The 18,569-nt window shown below is 41.5% G+C and overlaps 2 pseudogenes; one reads left to right on the plus strand and one right to left on the minus strand.

Annotated features, from left to right (window-relative positions):
* LOC109676135 (inositol polyphosphate multikinase pseudogene) overlaps window positions 1-9,227 on the minus strand; it is a 51,766-nt pseudogene extending 42,539 nt beyond the window's left edge.
* Window positions 9,228-15,963: 6,736 nt separating this feature from the next.
* On the plus strand, window positions 15,964-16,434 carry LOC109690940 (non-secretory ribonuclease-like; annotated as a pseudogene).
* The last annotated feature ends 2,135 nt before the right edge of the window (window positions 16,435-18,569 follow it).

Raw genomic sequence — 18,569 nt, forward strand, 5'->3', positions numbered from 1 at the left:
AGGTGCTTTGCTGAGGCCACTAAAATATCATTAGATACTGGTTGTTGGCAGCAAGTTCTGATAACAACTTCTACTACTCTACTGTCTTGAGATGAAAAATGGAGGCTGCACAGCACTCATAAAGACAACAGCACAATATGAATTCCTAGTTGCTCAGTGTGTGAGTGTCTGTGTGTGTGTGTGTGTGTGTTCATTTGAAAGTAAGAGTGGTGGGAGAATCATTTTCCTTTATAGTGATTACTTTTCTAGTAATTGAAAATCAAATAACTTGGCTAAGTTTGTCATTCTGCACCAATGTATTCAATTTGTATTTATATAGATTTTGATATAGCTTAGCATTGATTTTCTTTCTTTATTTTTTTTTTAATTTTTTTTTTCATTTTTCTTTTATTATTCATATGTGCATACAAGGCTTGGTTTATTTCTCCCCCCTGCCCCCACCCCCTCCCTTACCACCCACTCCACCCCCTCCCGCTCCCCCCCTCAATACCCAGCAGAAACTATTTTGCCCTTATTTCTAATTTTGTTGTAGAGAGAGTATAAGCAATAATAGGAAGGAACAAGGGGTTTTGCTGGTTGAGATAAGGATAGCTATACAGGGCATTGACTCACATTGATTTCCTGTGCATGGGTGTTACCTTCTAGGTTAATTCTTTTTGATCTAACCTTTTCTCTAGTTCCTGGTCTCCTTTTCCTATTGGCCTCAGTTGCTTTAAGGTATCTGCTTTAGTTTCTCTGCATTAAGGGCAACAAATGCTAGCTAGTTTTTTAGGTGTCTTACCTATCCTCACCCCTCCCTTGTGTGCTCTCGCTTTTATCATGTGCTCATAGTCCAATCCCCTTGTTGTGTTTGCCCTTGATCTAATGTCCACATATGAGGGAGAACATACGATTTTTGGTCTTTTGAGCCAGGCTAACCTCACTCAGAATGATGTTCTCCAATTCCATCCATTTACCAGCGAATGATAACATTTCATTCTTCTTCATGGCTGCATAAAATTCCATTGTGTATAGATACCACATTTTCTTAATCCATTCGTCAGTGCTGGGGCATCTTGGCTGTTTCCATAACTTGGCTATTGTGAATAGTGCCGCAATAAACATGGATGTGCAGGTGCCTCTGGAGTAACAGTCTTTTGGGTATATCCCCAAGAGTGGTATTGCTGGATCAAATGATAGATCGATGTCCAGCTTTTTAAGTAGCCTCCAAATTTTTTTCCAGAGTGGTTGTACTAGTCTACATTCCCACCAACAGTGTAAGAGGGTTCCTTTTTCCCCGCATCCTCGCCAACACCTGTTGTTGGTGGTGTTGCTGATGATGGCTATTCTAACAGGGGTGAGGTGGAATCTTAGCGTGGTTTTAATTTGCATTTCCTTTATTGCTAGAGATGGTGAGCATTTTTTCATGTGTTTTCTGGCCATTTGAATTTCTTCTTTTGAGAAAGTTCTGTTTAGTTCACCTGCCCATTTCTTTATTGGTTCATTAGTTTTGGGAGAATTTAGTTTTTTAAGTTCCCTGTATATTCTGGTTATCAGTCCTTTGTCTGATGTATAGTTGGCAAATATTTTCTCCCACTCTGTGGGTGTTCTCTTCAGTTTAGAGACCATTTCTTTTGATGAACAGAAGCTTTTTAGTTTTATGAGGTCCCATTTATCTATGCTATCTCTTAGTTGCTGTGCTGCTGGGGTTTCATTGAGAAAGTTTTTACCTATACCTACTAACTCCAGAGTATTTCCTACTCTTTCCTGTATTAACTTTAGAGTTTGTGGTCTGATATTAAGATCCTTGATCCATTTTGAGTTAATCTTGGTATAGGGTGATATACATGGATCTAGTTTCAGTTTTTTGCAGACTGCTAACCAGTTTTCCCAGCAGTTTTTGTTGAAGAGGCTGCTATTTCTCCATCGTATATTTTTAGCTCCTTTGTCAAAGATAAGTTGGTTATAGTTGTGTGGCTTCATATCTGGATCCTCTATTCTGTTCCACTGGTCTTCATGTCTGTTTTTGTGCCAGTACCATGCTGTTTTTATTGTTATTGCTTTGTAATATAGTTTGAAGTCAGGTATTGTGATACCTCCTGCATTGTTCTTTTGACTGAGTATTGCCTTGGCTATTCATGGCCTCTTGAGTTTCCACATAAATTTAACAGATTTTTCAATCTCTTTAATGAATGTCATTGGAATTTTGATGGGAATTGCATTAAACATGTAGATTACTTTTGGGAGTATCGACATTTTTACTATTTTGATTCTACCAATCCACGATCATGGGAGATCTCTCCACTTTCAATAGTATTCCTCAATCTCTTTCTTCAGAAGTGTAGAGTTTTCCTTGTAGAGGTCTTTCACATCTTTTGTTAAGTTTACACCTAGGTATTTAATTTTGTTTGAGGCTATTGTAAATGGAATTGTTTTCATACATTCTTTTTCCGTTTGCTCATTGTTAGCGTATAGAAATGCTAATGATTTTTCTATGTTGGTTTTATATCCTGCTACCTTGCTATAGCTATTGATGGTGTCTAGGAGCTTTTGAGTATAGTTTTTTGGGTCTTTTAGGTATAGGATCATGTCGTCTGCAAATAGGGATATTTTGACAGTTTCTTTACCTATTTGTATTCCTTTTATTCCTTCTTCTTGCCTAATTGCTCTGGCTAGGAATTCCAGTACTATGTTGAATAGGAGTGGAGATAGTGGGCATCCTTGTCTGGTTCCTGATTTTAGAGGGAATGGTTTCAGTTTTTCTCCATTAAGTATAATGCTGGCTGTAGGTTTGTCATATATAGCTTTTATAATGTTGAGGTACTTTCCTTCTATTCCTAGTTTTCTTAGAGCTTTTATCATGAAATGATGTTGGATCTTATCAAAGGCTTTTTCTGCATCTATTGAGATGATCAAGTGGTTTTTGTCTTTGCTTCTGTTAATGTGGTTTATTACATCTATTGATTTTCATATGTTGAACCACCCCTGCATCGCTTGGATGAAGCCTACTTGGTTGTGGTGAATAATCTTTTTGATGTGTTGCTGAATTCGGTTTGCCATTATTTTGTTGAGGATTTTTGCATCAATGTTCATTAAGGAGATTGGCCTATAGTTCTCCTTTTTGGAGGTGTCTTTGCCTGGTTTTGGGATAAGTGTAATAGTGGCTTCATAAAATGTGTTTGGCAGTTTTCCTTCCCTTTCTATTTCATGGAACAGTTTAAGGAGGGTTGGTATCAGTTCTTCTTTAAAGGTCTGATAGAATTCAGCAGGGAATCCATCAGGTCCTGGACTTTTCTTTTTGGGGAGATTCTTGATTGCTGCTTCAATTTCATTTTGTGTTATAGGTTTATTCAGGTGATTAATTTCCTCTTGGTTCAGTTTTGGATGATCATATGTATCTAGAAATCTGTCCATTTCTTTTAGATTTTCAAATTTATTTGAATATAAGTTCTCAAAGTGGTCTCTGATGATTTCCTGGACTTCCATGGTGTTTGTTGTTATCTCCCCTTTTGCATTCCTAATTCTACTAATTTGGGTTTTTTCTCTCCTCATTTTAGTCAGGTTTGCCAGGGGTCTATCGATCTTGTTTATTTTTTCAAAGAACCAACTTTTTGTTTCATTAATTCTTTGTATGGTTTTTTTGGTTTCTATTTCATTGATTTCAGCTCTTATTTTTATTATTTCTCTCCTTCTATTTGTTTTGGGATTTGCTTGTTCTTGTTTTTCTAGGAGTTTGAGATGTATCATTAGGTCATTGATTTGGGATCTTTCAATCTTTTTAATATATGCACTCATGGCTATAAACTTTCCTCTCAGGACTGCCTTAGCTGTGTCCCATAGGTTCCGGTAGGTTGTGTTTTCATTTTCATTGACTTCCAGGAACTTTTTAATTTCCTCTTTTATTTCATCGATGATCCATTCTTCATTAAGTAATGAGTTATTTAGTTTCCAGCTGTTTGCGTGTTTTTTGTCTTTACTTTTGTTGTTGAGTTCTGCTTTTACTGCATTGTGATCAGATAGTATGCACGGTATTATTTCTATTTTCTTATATTTGCTGAGGCTTGCTTTGTGCCCTAGGATATGATCTATTTTGGAGAAGGTTCCATGGGCTGCTGAGAAGAATGTATATTGTGTAGAGGTTGGATGAAATGTTCTGTAGACATCTACTAGGTCCATTTGATCTATTGCATATTTTAGATCTTGGATTTCTTTATTGATTTTTTGTTTGGATGACCTATCTATTGATGATAATGGGGTGTTGAAGTCTCCCACAACCACTGTGTTGGCGTTTATATATGCTTTTAGGTCTTTCAGGGTATGTTTGATGAAATTGGGTGCGTTGACATTGGGTGCATACAGATTGATGATTATTATTTCCTTTTGGTCTATTTCCCATTTTATGAGTATGGAATGTCCTTCTTTATCTTGTTTAATCAATGTAGGTTTGAAGTCTACTTTGTCAGAGATAAGTATTGCTATTCCTGCCTGTTTTCGGGGGCCATTGGCTTGGTAAATCTTCTTCCAGCCTTTCATCCTAAGCATATGCTTATTTCTGTCGGTGAGATGAGTCTCCTGTAAGCAACAAATTGTTGGATCTTCTTTTTTAATCCATTTTGTCAAAGGGTGTCTTTTGATGGGTGAATTAAGTCCATTAACATTAAGCGTTAGTACTGATAGGTATGTGGTGATTCCTGCCATTTAGTTGTCTTAGTTGTTTGAAGGTTTGATTGTGTGTACCTAACTTGATGTTACTCTCTACTGTCTTGCTTTTTCTTATCCTGTGGTTTGGTGCTGCCTGCCTTTTCATGGTTAAGTTGGGTGTCACTTTCTGTGTGCAGAATCCCTTGCAGAATCTTTTGTAATGGTTGCTTTGTGGTCACATATTGTTTTAGTTACTGCTTATCATGGAAGACTTTTATTGCTCCATCTATTTTGAATGATAGCTTTGCTGGGTAGAGTATCCTGGGGTTGAAGTTATTTTCATTCAGTGCCCGGAAGATCTCACCCCACGCTCTTCTTGCTTTTAATGTTTCTGTTGAGAAGTCTGCTGTGATTTTGATGAGTTTACCTTTGTATGTTACTTGTTGTTTCTCTCTTACAGCCTTCAATATTCTTTCCTTAGTTTCTGATCTTGTTGTTTTAATGATGATATGTCGTGGAGTAGTTCTATTTTGATCTGGTCTGTTTGGTGTCCTGGAGGCCTCTTGCATCTGTATATGGGAATATCTTTCTCTAGATTTGGGAAATTTTCAGTTATTATTTTGTTGAATATATTACGCATTCCCTTCACTTGCACCTCTTCTCCTTCTTCGATGCCCATGATTCTCAAGTTTGGTCTTTTGATGGAGTCAGTGAGTTCTTGCATTTTCTTTTCACAGGTCTTGAGTTGTTTAATTAATAGTTTTTTGGTTTTTCCTTTAATTACCATTTCATCTTCAAGTTCTGAGATTCTGTCTTCTGTTTGTTCTATTCTGCTGGATTGGCCTTCCGTTTTGTTTTGCAGTTCTGTTTCTTTCTTTTTTCTGAGGTTTTCCATATCCTGGCAGTTTTCCTCTTTAATGTTGTCTATTTTTGTCCTGAGTTCATTTATCCGTTTATTCATTGTGTTCTCTCTTTCACTTTGGTGTTTATACAGTGCTTCTATGGTTTCCTTTATTTCTTCTTTTGCTTTTTCAAATTCTCTATTTTTGTTGTCTTGGAATTTCTTGAGTGTCTCCTGTACATTTTGGTTGACCCTATCCAGTATCATCTCTATAAAATTCTCATTGAGTATCTGTAGTATGTCTTCTTTTAAATAATTCTTGTGGGCTTCATTGGGTCCTTTGGCATAGTTTATCTTCATTTTGTTGGAGTCTGGATCTGAGTTTCTGTTCTCTTCATTCCCTTCTGGTTCCTGTACTAATTTTTTGCTGTGGGGAAACTGGTTTCCCTGTTTTTTCTGTCTTCCCATCATTGTCTTTGGTGTTGTTACTGTCCCTGTACTGTGTGCAATTAAGTATTTTCTAGCTTGTAATAATAACAATGGTAATATTTAGAATGGAAGGGTGAGCTGAGATGGAAAGCAAGAAGTTAAAGAAAAAGGGAAAACAAATATACAGACAAGAGGGAGAAAGCAGAACAAGGTATCAGACTAGATAATTTCAAAGGTATAAACAGGGAGTGTTAGTGTACTAATTGACAGTAAGCTGAATAGACATTAGAGAGACAGAGAGAGGATTGAAAATCAAAGATAAAAAAATAAAAACTAAGTAAATGAAAGAAATATCTATATATAAAAATGAATTAAAATAAAATGGAAAATAGAAAATTAAAAAACAAAAGAAACTTCCAAGTTTATATGCAATGCAGTTTCAGTCTTAATAATATGGGTGTCCATCTCAATCTCCAGTCCTGGAGTTCATGCCTCAGATGTTGTTCTGTAGTTGTCTCATCAAAGGGGATGCATAAAGTAGAACAAAACTACACACACGCACACACACACACACACACACACACACACCAAAAAAAAAAAAAAAAGCCCCACCAAGTGTCCCAGGTTCAAATGCAATACAGTTTCAGTAAGTTTTTCGGCTTGCAGGTGTAATCGGTTGTTCTCTCATCAAAGGCAGGGAGGAAAAGAAAAAAAAGCATCTGGAGACAGTTCTGAGAGTGGTATCTGCAACTGTGGCTTGCCTGCCTGCTGCTCTCAGCCTGCTGTAGCTGGCGGCGTTATTTATGCAGGTCTCTGGGGTGAGCTTAGCACTCACCTGGTCCCACAGGCTTTGTTTGTTCAGAGTTCTCCTGTGCCGGAGCCTCTGCTACAGGCTTTCCCCTTTCCAAGCACTGGGAAAAGTGACACTGCCCCCGCATTGTCAGGCCTGCGTGTTTATTTACAGTTCATGTGGGAGGTGGGTCTTCCCCCCCCACCTCTCCTGTGCAGTTTTCCTCCCACTGCCACTTTCACAAGCTTTCCTGCTCCTGCTTACTGGGCGGTGCTGCTGCTCCTGCCGGCCGCCATGTTTATTTACAGCTCACGTGGGAAGTGGGTCTTCCCTCCTCTCCTGTGGAGTTTTTCTCCCTCCGCCACGCTCACAAGCTTCCCCGATCCTGGTTGCTGGGCGCACGCCCCGCTCCCGCCAGAGGCTCTCCGGCCCACCCGGCTTCTTTATTTACAGTCCTGGGAAGGGTTCCCTTCCCCCAATCTTCAGCGCTTAGGGCGCCCCACCCTCTTTCCAGTGTGTCTTAATTGTTCTTATTGCTTATTACTCAGTTTCTCTTTTTTTCCCTGGGTGGAGGTCAGTCTGCCCAGGGGGCTATGCTGCTCTGGCCCAGGCTTGTCTGTGGGAGTACTGTGGTACCGCGAAGCTCACCTGGTCCACGTCTTCCCAAGCCGTATGGGCGCCGGCCACTGGCGGCCCCGGGGGCCCTCCTCGTTTCTCTGTTTAACGTGAGGTGGAGATTCTCTGCACCGGCTGGAGGTGTAGAGGGGTCAAAGTTATGCCTTTTCTCGGTGATTATGCCTGCAAAGTGTGTCTCCAGCATCTCTCCAAGATTTCACTATAGGAGACTCGCTTTCTGCTTCCTCCGTCTAGCCGCCATCTTGGAATCCTATTCACATGATTATTTCTTATATGAGACCCATAAATAGGAAAATCTGGCATCCTCCTTTCCAAACCAATGCCCTTTACATCTCTCTCTCTCTCTCTCTCTCTCTCTCTCTCTCTCCCCCTCTCTCTCCTGCCTAATTTCTTGGTCTTGGGCTCCATAGAGACTGGGTGTAACAAGAAACCTCTTTAAGTTTCTCACTCAATATCTGGTCAAATTCCTCTTCCCCAGCCATCATCCATGTACATCTAATCATCATTGGGTGCCTTTAAAAATATCAATGAAGCCATTTAGAAAGAATCCTAGCTTCCATATCTCCTCTAAGTAATTTTCTATTCATCACCTTCCATATATGCATTCAAAAACCTGTATCTTGGGTAGAAATTCCCATTCAGATTCAGGATATGTTCAGGAATTGACCTCAGTTTTATACTGAGGTGTTGTTTACCTGCTTGCAATATTTTCTGAGTAAATACATTTTTAGTGCTTGGCTCCAGGCCTTCCCAAGAGGTATGGGACCCATGAGGAAGAAGAAAATGGATGTGTTTCATTTTGTCTGGTTGTTTTCTCTTTGGTGGTACTGGGGTATGAATGCAGGTCCTCCTGCTTTCTAGGCTGACGATTACCAATCAAGCCTACCATCAACGCTATTTGGTGGTATTTTAGAGATAGGGTCTCACAAACTGTTTAGCAAGACTGATTTTGAAAGATGATTCTCCTGATCTTGCTTCCTGAGTAGCTAGGATCACAGGCATGAGCCACCAGTGCCAAGTTGTCTGATTTTATGATACAAATGAACTTTATAGCACCGAGATCTTTACAGTACAACTGTGGAGAGAAAAATGAATAGTTTAGCCTGAGGCTTTTAAAATCTGTGCATAAAATCTCTTATAGCTATAAGAGGGTGGATGCAGGAGTGAGTCAAACATGGCAGGTAAGGTGTGTAGGAAGCTGTACGGGCATTTTGAGCACTGCATGGAAGGGAGGTGGCACCTTCCTGTACCCTCTCCTTCTAGAAAAGCAGGGGAGAGGGAGGCTGTGGCAAGAGGGATCTCTCAACCAGGCATGGGCTCTTGCATACTCTGCCCTCCACAGCTGTCCCAGGAAGTGAATTTTCAGTTCATTCCACACAGAGCAGGAAATCATTGGATCCATGAAGAAGAACGATAGATCCAGGGACAGAAGAGATAAATGTGACATGCATAACCACAGCTCCTGCCCTATTTCAGGGTGCAGGTCATCACCAGAGGGTCCAGTAGAAACAGGGAGGGGAAAGGAAAATCACTGAAAGCTGTGGAAATATGCAACCTTGAGTGATGAGGACATAAGGGTCTCTTGAGAGTTCCAGACACAGAAAGGCACAGAATAGTAATATCATCTCATCTACACTCGGTGTTCCTGTTGGATTCCTGACTTCCATTTGGATCCCTATCTTCCAGGCCCACAGATACAACTATGTCTGCTCCCCTACTACTGAGTAGTGTCAGGAGTTCTTGCTCTTAGTTGTCCCTCACACAGATGCTACACTGGATCTTCTCCTCTGGAGGTGACATGAAGAGCAGCAATTCAGGCTGGTACTTGGAGCCGCATGTTGCACAGGAGCACGGCTTTGGACAATTGTTGTGCTTGACAAATCTACTAACGGGAACACAGGATTGTGCCATGAGGTGACCTCATCTTCCAAGTACCATGGAAATACATGGAGGATGATGCATGCCACAAACTAGAGCCACATGTCCTATGAAAGAAGATGAATGAACCTCCTCTGTCTCCCACGTAATCCAAAATCTCTTCCCAGTCAGGAAAGCAACCTAGACTTAAGACCAATCACCTGTCTGCCCCGAGGCTTCTCCAGTGTGGACTCATGCCCTCTCCTGCCATCTTCTCATTCATCCATTCATTCCACTCTCCACCTGACATCTACATACCAGAGACTGTGCTCTGGGCTCCTAGCACTGACCTAAAAGGATACGCAGCTAAATAAACACCGACAGTTCCTTCCTTTCCTGCCATCACATGATTCTACGACTTATCCCAGGAAACAAAAAATTCTGCTAATTGTCAGGAATGAAAATACACAGAGCAGTACAGGTACATGAGCTCAAAGTGCCATGGAAATCACACTGCAGACTGAATAGGAAGGACCCACTCAGAGAAGGAAATGTCAACAAGATAAGAAGAGCCATTTCTAGGTACACCAGAGGCAGAGCAAAGCTGGCAGAGGAAGACAGACAGAAACACAGACGTCAAAACTCCTAAATTAATCAAAGAACCTCAGAGAGCTCAGGGTACAAGCTGAGGGGTTTGCTGATGCCTCCCACTGTAACAAGAAAGCAGTGAGCACATGGGCTCAGTGGGGTCACGTGGCATCTCCTTCAGATGCCACTGTTCCAACTTTACGTTTTTAGAGACTAAACTGAGACACCATGAAACTTCAAACAGCTTATTTGCTCTCTTTGTGTGTGTGTGTGTGTGTGTGTGTGTGTGTGCGTGCGCACACACCCAGGATTTACCCACACTAAGAAGGCATCTACTACTGCTCTAACCTCTTTCCCTAACCAGCTCATTAGAGTAAGAAGTAACTCGTTTAGTGCTCTGATAATAACCAAGCCGCAGAGTCAAATAATTACTGGGACAATGTGCAAGTGAATAAGCAGTTACTTGATTTGGTGCCAAAATTGTCTTTTGTGTCTCACCTTGGTAAAAAGGTAGTGATCACAACAGAATATGAGTGTTGGCTGCTTAGGCTTGACAAACGTTGAGTTCATGTCTGTCTAATCCCCATCTTATCAGAATTGACCCAATCTAAATTTGCTCATGTGGAAGCACAGCTAAGGCTATTTTCATGACTCAAAATAGGTTTTGTCTGGTCAAGCTCTGGCAGCTCATGCCTGCAATCCTTGCTACTCAGGAGGCAGAGATCAGGAGGGTCTCTGTTTGAAGACAACCCAGCAAATAGTTCACAAGACACTATCTCAAAAATACCCATGCAAAAAAGGACCGGTGGAATGGTTTAAGCAGTAAGAGCACCTGCCTAACAAGTGTGAGGCCCTGAGTTCAAACTCTGGTCTGGACAGTGATTTTTCAGGCCTGTATGTATTTTAAGTTTGATTTAACTGTCCTACTCAGGTAACCATGGTGCCACTACTTATCTGAGGACATTAGTAATAAAAATTGTGTTTCCACTAAAGCAGATACCTTAAAAGCAACTGAGGCCAATAGGAAAAGGGGACCAGGAACTAGAGAAAAGGTTAGATCAAAAAGAATTAGCCTAGAAGGTGACACACATGCACAGGAAATCAATGTGAGTCAATGCCCTGTATAGCTATCCTTATCTCAACCAGCAAAAACCCTTGTTCCTTCCTATTATTGTTTATACTCTCTCTTCAACAAAATTAGAGATAAGGGCAAAATAGTTTCTGCTGGGTATTGAGGGGGTGGGGGGGAGAGGGAGGGGACGGAGTGGGTGGTAAGGGAGGGGGTGGGGGCAGGGGGGAGAAATGACCCAAGCCTTGTATGCACATATGAATAATAAAAGAAAAAAATAAATAAATAAAAATTAAAAACCCTCCTATTTATAAAAAAAAATTGTGTTTCCAGTTGACAGGAAGAGAAAAACATTTTGTGGATTAATTTTCCTTGAATGCGGTAGACACCATGGAAGGGTCTAGGTCCAGTTTTCTACCATGCAAGCTGTACCCCTATTTAACATCTCTTAGAAGGCAGCTCCCCCAACGCCTGCAGCTTGCTTCCCACTCTCTGTACATTTTAGCACACAACCTCTTTCCCTGGCACGCTGACATCTTGCCTAAAGTTCCTGCAAATCCATGCTCATCCTTTACAGCCAGTTAAAGGTGCCCTTTCTTTTGGACCCCATCATCATCCCATCAGGACAAGTAACCTCCTTCTGGGTCCAGGAACCACGCTCACAGAGCTGTTTTACCTTATCATATTGCAAAAACATGTTTGTATATTTTCACGTGCTTTCCGGTGACCAAGCAAAAGTGCATTTCATATATCAGCCCAGAGACTCTGGTCCAGTTCCTCAGTAAAGACCATTAGGAACTGGATCCCCATACTGTTGAAAGACAACAGAAGAATGCAATTCTGTATCTTGTGGCTCTGCCTTTCTCTGCCTCATACAATGTGAAAAAAATGAAATTATATTTTAAAAACTCACTTCCACAGGCCCCAAGTACTGCAGCTCTCTGAAGAGATTCCAGCATAGACAAGATTCGTGTTGAACTAAACTGAACACAAGATTAGACAGCAGCGATCACCACAGAGGTTTAGTTTCTCCTGAAGCATCTTGAAGATTCCACAGAAAATCCGCACTGAATTCTATCACATTTGACTTCTAAATAAACAACCCCCTACCCTGACTCTGGGGACATTAATGGCTGGATGAAGGCAGATGTTCTGACCAGACAATCATTCCAAACATCGGTCCCTTCCTGGGTCAACCTCCTCCCACCAGGGAAGCATGTTGTTTTTCTGGCCTCAGAAATACCAAAGGGGAGCAGCATCTGCAGGGTGTGAGGAATTCCATGTCACGGGGGCTCAGTCCCCCTCATGGATCATCCCAGCCCTGCACCCAGTATTCATCAGTAGCAGGACCCAAATATTGAAACCTCAGAATCACTTTACACTCTGAAAATCCCAAGAACCTTTTGTTCACATGCAGTATATTCATTCATATTTACTTCTTAGAAAGTTATTTTAATAATCATGCATTCATGAATCATTTAATTATAATGAACAGATTATATGCTAATATAAACACACTTTGAAAAAGCAAGTCTGTTTCCTATAATAAAAAGATTAATAAGGAAAATAGCAATGATTTCCATTTTCTAACTCTCTCTCATGACTGACTCTACAGACATCTTACTTCCCATAACTGCCCTGCATTCATCCGTTACACCATATTGTTTTCCTGAGCTGTATTTTGAAAAAGACTGTGTCCTAGCATAGATGCACAATGGAAAAAGTAAGCACTTCACAGCTGCTTCCAATGGTTTGGGATCACCAGGGTTCTAGGTCCACACTTGACCTAATCAGTGAGCACCTCTCATCCCTCAGGCCCAGCACTGGGTTCTGAGAGGGACCCGTGACACAGTCACAGAAGATGGCAGGGAATGTTGGGGGGTGAGGGTGTGAGTCTTCTCCTGCTCTGCTAATTACTGAGACAATAAAAGGTTTGGAGTTGCTGCCATCAGCTTATCAACATGTGGGGACATCTGTCTGAAAAGAGAAGCAACACAGAGGGGACAGGGGGATGGCGCAAGAGAGAGAAGCTCAATTCTGTTTTCACCATCTGAGTTCTGATAAGCTGCTCATTAAGCCATAACAGTACCTTGTTACCTAGGACGGTTTAACTGTGCTTTCAGGTTTAGGACATCACAGAGACCATGTACTTGGAGAGAAGGGGTTTCAGGTGCTAAAGAGCAGGGAGGAAATGGTTATAATGAATTCAAGATTAAAAATCCATGCTGTGTAATTTTTTCATCTTCACATGAGCAGCATTTTTAAACAGAGTGGAATGAGTAGGTCTCCTTCAGAAAATTACTTTTGAGTAGACTTACAGGGCATGAAAAAGTTACCACACACATGCAGGTGGATGGCATAAAAAAGTTACCAGGCACATTCCAGGAAGGAAAGAAGTAAGAAAACTGGAAAAGAGGCTGGGCGAGGTGTCTCATGCATGTAATCACAGCCACATGGGAGACAGAGTTTAGGAGGATCAAGGGTCGAGGGAAGCCCAGGCAAATGTTAGCAAGACCCTGTCTCGACACAAAAACAAGGTGTGGTCACATGTGCTTCAGGTCTCAGAGACATAGGATGCCTGAGGTGGGAGGATCACAATCTGAGGCCAGCACTGGTGAAAAATGCAACACCCTACCTGAGAAATAACTAAGGTAAGACAGGGCTAGCTGCATGTCTCAAGTGGTAGAATCCCTGAGTTCAAATCTCAGTATTGGAACAAGAAGAATGAGGAGGGGGAAGGGGAGGAAGAGGAGACAGGAAGCAGGGAGGAGGGGAGAGCAGTGAGTGAGAGGGAGAATGGTAAGGCTTGGAGGAGGACAGGTCAGGTAGAGATTTCAGAAGGCTTCTAGCAGAGGTGGGCTTTGCAGTGATGCCAGTGGGAGCTGTGGTGTCTCAGGAGCGGTGGTCATGTCTTCTAGCATGAAGGGAAAAACCGCCATCCTTCATGATAGATTAGCTGGGGTTATAAGAGAAAGAAAGGAGTAAAGCATTCTTCACACTTTGACTGAAAAAGAGGAAAGTCATCTGCAACTGAGATGGGAATGCTGTTATTCTCTTCCTAGAAGCCACAGGCTTATAAACCAGACCACAACCCAAGCACCAGTGACTCACACATTGTGGTCATTTATTTGATATTACTTAAATGAATGAGCTGACATAGAACAAGCACTGTCCAAATGTCTCCCTACCATGCAGGCTCCTCTCCCTGGCTTCTCTCGCCAGGCTTATGAGACAGGCTGAGTTGGAGTCAAACCTAAGCTTGGTGGTGTGAACACCATGCTTGGAGATGAGCCTTAATTTCCATCTACAGAAGACAGCCTTGGTGAGCAGCTACTCTTCTTTCAGTCAAACGTGTCATGTGGAGCCCTCCTTTGTGTTACGTGTCACTGTGTCACTGGTGATCAAGACGTTATTACATAAGCCATTAGGGACATTTGAGACTCAATCCATAACAACCAGGTTACAATGAAAATTCCATAAATTGCGTGCACTGACATTCCCATACAGTCACTGCATGAGGGAAGCTGTGCCTGGGAGATACTGATGGTTGACATTCTGTGTCAGCAGGTCAAGAGCAGACAGTGCAAGAGTATCATGGGGCTGAATTAATTGCACGTATTCACCACTCTATTCTTGTTCATGAAGTCTATACAGCGAGGCATTGATCAGCCACAACACCAAGGTGCTCAACCGTGGTTTTTATGAAACTGCAGATGTCTTTTACTGACACAATGTAATACAATGTTCATCCATTAAAAAGAAAACTTAACACAGGGGCATAATTCTGGCTATTCCAAAGGATGAAAGTATGAATCAAGCATGCAAATGTGCCACTAATTGGGCTGCATGATTGGTTATGCTACAAAATACTAGAGATCTGTTGAAAGATTAGACATCAGTGAGGCTGGAGATGCAGCTCCGTGGCACAGCACTTGCCAAGCATGCACAAGGCTCAGTGTTGGATCCCCAGCACCACACCAAAAGACAAGAGCCAACTTGACCAGACAAAAACTCACATCGAATTCGTGGTGTATTTTGATCAACATGGGCTTATGTTTATTCAGGATTCAAATATATTAAAAGTTCTCTCCTGAAGGTGCTCATTATACAGCTAGACTTCCTGCACTGCCAATGGAGCAAATGAGGGGAGCTGTAAACGCACACAGCAAACTTACACAAGGACAATCAGAGAACTCTCACGGGGCCTGCTCTCAACACACACACAGGGCAGGTATTGTCTTAGTCATTTCTCAGGACACAGCAACAAGTCTGATGATCACCAACAAATGTCTCCAGGAGCCAGGCAAGTGTCACGCTGACTGAGCAGACAGGCTGACAGGCAGATAGGAGAAGCAGTCAGTGAAGACACCTGATCCAATACCCTGTTCATTGACACAGGCAGGAAGAGCTACTCAGTGCCCCAGCCACCATCAGAGGACTTCAAGATGAGACAGGAATGGAAACACTCCCTGTGAAACTGGCTGTCCCTGGATCTGCTGTACTGAGTACCAGCCCTGACTTTATGGACTTGGCACTTCAGTGCCTGCCGAGGCACAGTCACAAAGCCTGTGTTCATTCAACAGGCAACAGGGAGGATCATCCTCAGAATGCAGATCCCTTCCTCACACTCTGTCCTGACAGGGTGACCTGTCCTTCTAAAGCACCAATGGGAGTGTTTCTGGGTACCGGTTGGTCTCCCAAGTGAAGAAAGAAGAAAGCAGTTGCCCAAGTGGGCATGTAGCAATCTGTGGGTTTTGCAGGTTCAAGACTCGGAACGCTCCTGGCTCTGCCAGCTCCACCCACGAGGCCTGCTCTATATCTACTGTGCCAAGTAGGGTGGACCCAAGTCCCTGACCTCAGGACAACCAGCTGGGTGTGTTCTCACAGGAGACACAGCACAAAACTGGGTAAGGCATGGAGCCCTAGAGCTGGGACGGGATGGGCAGTGGTGGGCCAGCACAGGAGAGAGGACAGAGCTGAAATTAGTGGCCAAAGACTTGTCATATTTTGGAATGTGAACTGAATGGCCATATGACCCACAGAACAGCAGGGAGCCTATAGGCTGGGGCTAGTGTGTGTCATAGCTGAGTCAGGACTCGGGGGCAGTCACTTCTCTTCTTTTCCACAGGAAACATGGTTGCAAAGCTGCTCTACTCCCGACTTTGCCTCCTGCTGCTGCTGGGGCTCCTGGGAATAGTGCCCTTGTTGCAGGCCGTGCCACCTGGCTTAACTACGTATCAGTGGTTCGCTATCCAGCACATCAATACCGGGAACATCCAGTGTAATATTGCAATGCTGAGAGTTAACAACTATACAGGAAATTGCAAACGCTTTAACACTTTTCTTAATACAACCTTTACTGATGCTCTTAATGTTTGTAACAACCGAGTTACAAACTGCAGTAACAGAATATACCAAAACTGTCATAATAGTTGAGTTCGGGTGCCTATAACTGAATGTAGCCTCACTACACCCCCACATATTATTAGAAACTGCGGATATTCTCAAAGACCGAATACAAAGTTCTACAGAATTGCTTGTGATCCAATAGCTCCACCAAGGAATCAAACCTTGGTTCCAGTTCACTTGGATGGGACATTTTAGCTCCTGTAGCAGCACTCGTGCCATCGCTCATTGGCCAGCTCCAAAACCAGAGCAAGACCCGGTTCCTCCTTCTCCAAAATAGATCATATCCTAGGGCACAAAGCAAGCCTCAGCAAATATAAGAAAATAGAAATAATACCATGCATACTATCTGACCACAATGCAGTAAAAGTAGAACTCAACAACAAAAGTAAAGACAAAAAACATGCAAACAGCTGGAAACTAAATAACTCATTACTTAATGAAGAATGGATCATCGATGCAATAAAAGAGGAAATTAAAAAGTTCCTAGAAGTCAATGAAAATGAAAACACAACCTACCAGAACCTATGGGACACAGCTAAGGCAGTCTTCAGAGGAAAGTTTATAGCCATGAGTGCATATATTAAAAAGATTGAAAGATCCCAAATCAATGACCTAATGATACATCTCAAACTCCTAGAAAAACAAGAACAAGCAAATCCCAAAACAAATAGAAGGAGAGAAATAATAAAAATAAGAGCTGAAATCAACGAAATAGAAACCAAAAAAACCATACAAAGAATTAATGAAACAAAAAGTTGGTTCTTTGAAAAAATAAACAAGATCGATAGACCCCTGGCAAAACTGACTAAAATGAGGAGAGAAAAAACCCAAATTAGTAGAATCAGGAATGCAAAAGGGGAGATAACAACAAACACCATGGAAGTCCAGGAAATCATTAGAGACTACTTTGAGAACCTATATTCAAATAAATTTGAAAATCTAAAAGAAATGGACAGATTTCTAGATACATATGATCATCCAAAACTGAACCAAGAGGAAATTAATCACCTGAATAGACCTATAACACAAAATGAAATTGAAGCAGCAATCAAGAGTCTCCCCAAAAAGAAAAGTCCAGGACCTGATGGATTCTCTGCTGAATTCTATCAGACCTTTAAAGAAGAACTGATACCAACCCTCCTTAAACTGTTCCATGAAATAGAAAGGGAAGGAAAACTGCCAAACACATTTTATGAAGCCACTATTACACTTATCCCAAAACCAGGCAAAGACACCTCCAAAAAGGAGAACTATAGGCCAATCTCCTTAATGAACATTGATGCAAAAATCCTCAACAAAATAATGGCAAATCGAATTCAGCAACACATCAAAAAGATTATTCACCACGACCAGGTAGGCTTCATCCCAGGGATGCAGGGGTGGTTCAACATACGAAAATCAATAAACGTAATAAACCACATTAACAGAAGCAAAGACAAAAACCACTTGATCATCTCAATAGATGCAGAAAAAGCCTTTGATAAGATCCAACATCATTTCATGATAAAAGCTCTAAGAAAACTAGGAATAGAAGGAAAGTTCCTCAACATTATAAAAGCTATATATGACAAACCTACAGCCAACATTATACTTAACGGAGAAAAATTAAAACCATTCCCTCTAAAATCAGGAACCAGACAAGGATGCCCACTATCTCCACTCCTATTCAACATAGTACTGGAATTCCTAGCCAGAGCAATTAGGCAAGAAGAAGGAATAAAAGGAATACAAATAGGTAAAGAAACTGTCAAAATATCCCTATTTGCAGACGACATGATCCTATACCTTAAAGACCCAAAAAACTCTACTCAGAAGCTTCTAGACATCATCAATAGCTATAGCAAGGTAGCAGGATATAAAATCAACATAGAAAAATCATTAGCATTTCTATACGCTAACAATGAGCAAACGGAAAAAGAATGTATGAAAACAATTCCATTTACAATAGCCTCAAAAAAAATCAAATACCTAGGTGTAAACCTAACAAAAGATGTGAAAGACCTCTACAAGGAAAACTATACACTTCTGAAGAAAGAGATTGAGGAAGACTATAGAAAGTGGAGAGATCTCCCATGCTCATGGATTGGTAGAATCAACATAGTAAAAATGTCGATACTCCCAAAAGTAATCTACATGTTTAATGCAATTCCCATCAAAATTCCAATGACATTCATCAAAGAGATTGAAAAATCTACTGTTAAATTTATATGGAAACACAAGAGGCCACGAATAGCCAAGGCAATACTCAGTCAAAAGAACAATGCAGGAGGTATCACAATACCTGACTTCAAACTATATTACAAAGCAATAATAATAAAAACAGCATGGTA

The sequence above is a fragment of the Castor canadensis genome, chromosome 3 (assembly GCF_047511655.1).
Source record: "Castor canadensis chromosome 3, mCasCan1.hap1v2, whole genome shotgun sequence".
Taxonomy (NCBI): domain Eukaryota; kingdom Metazoa; phylum Chordata; class Mammalia; order Rodentia; family Castoridae; genus Castor; species Castor canadensis.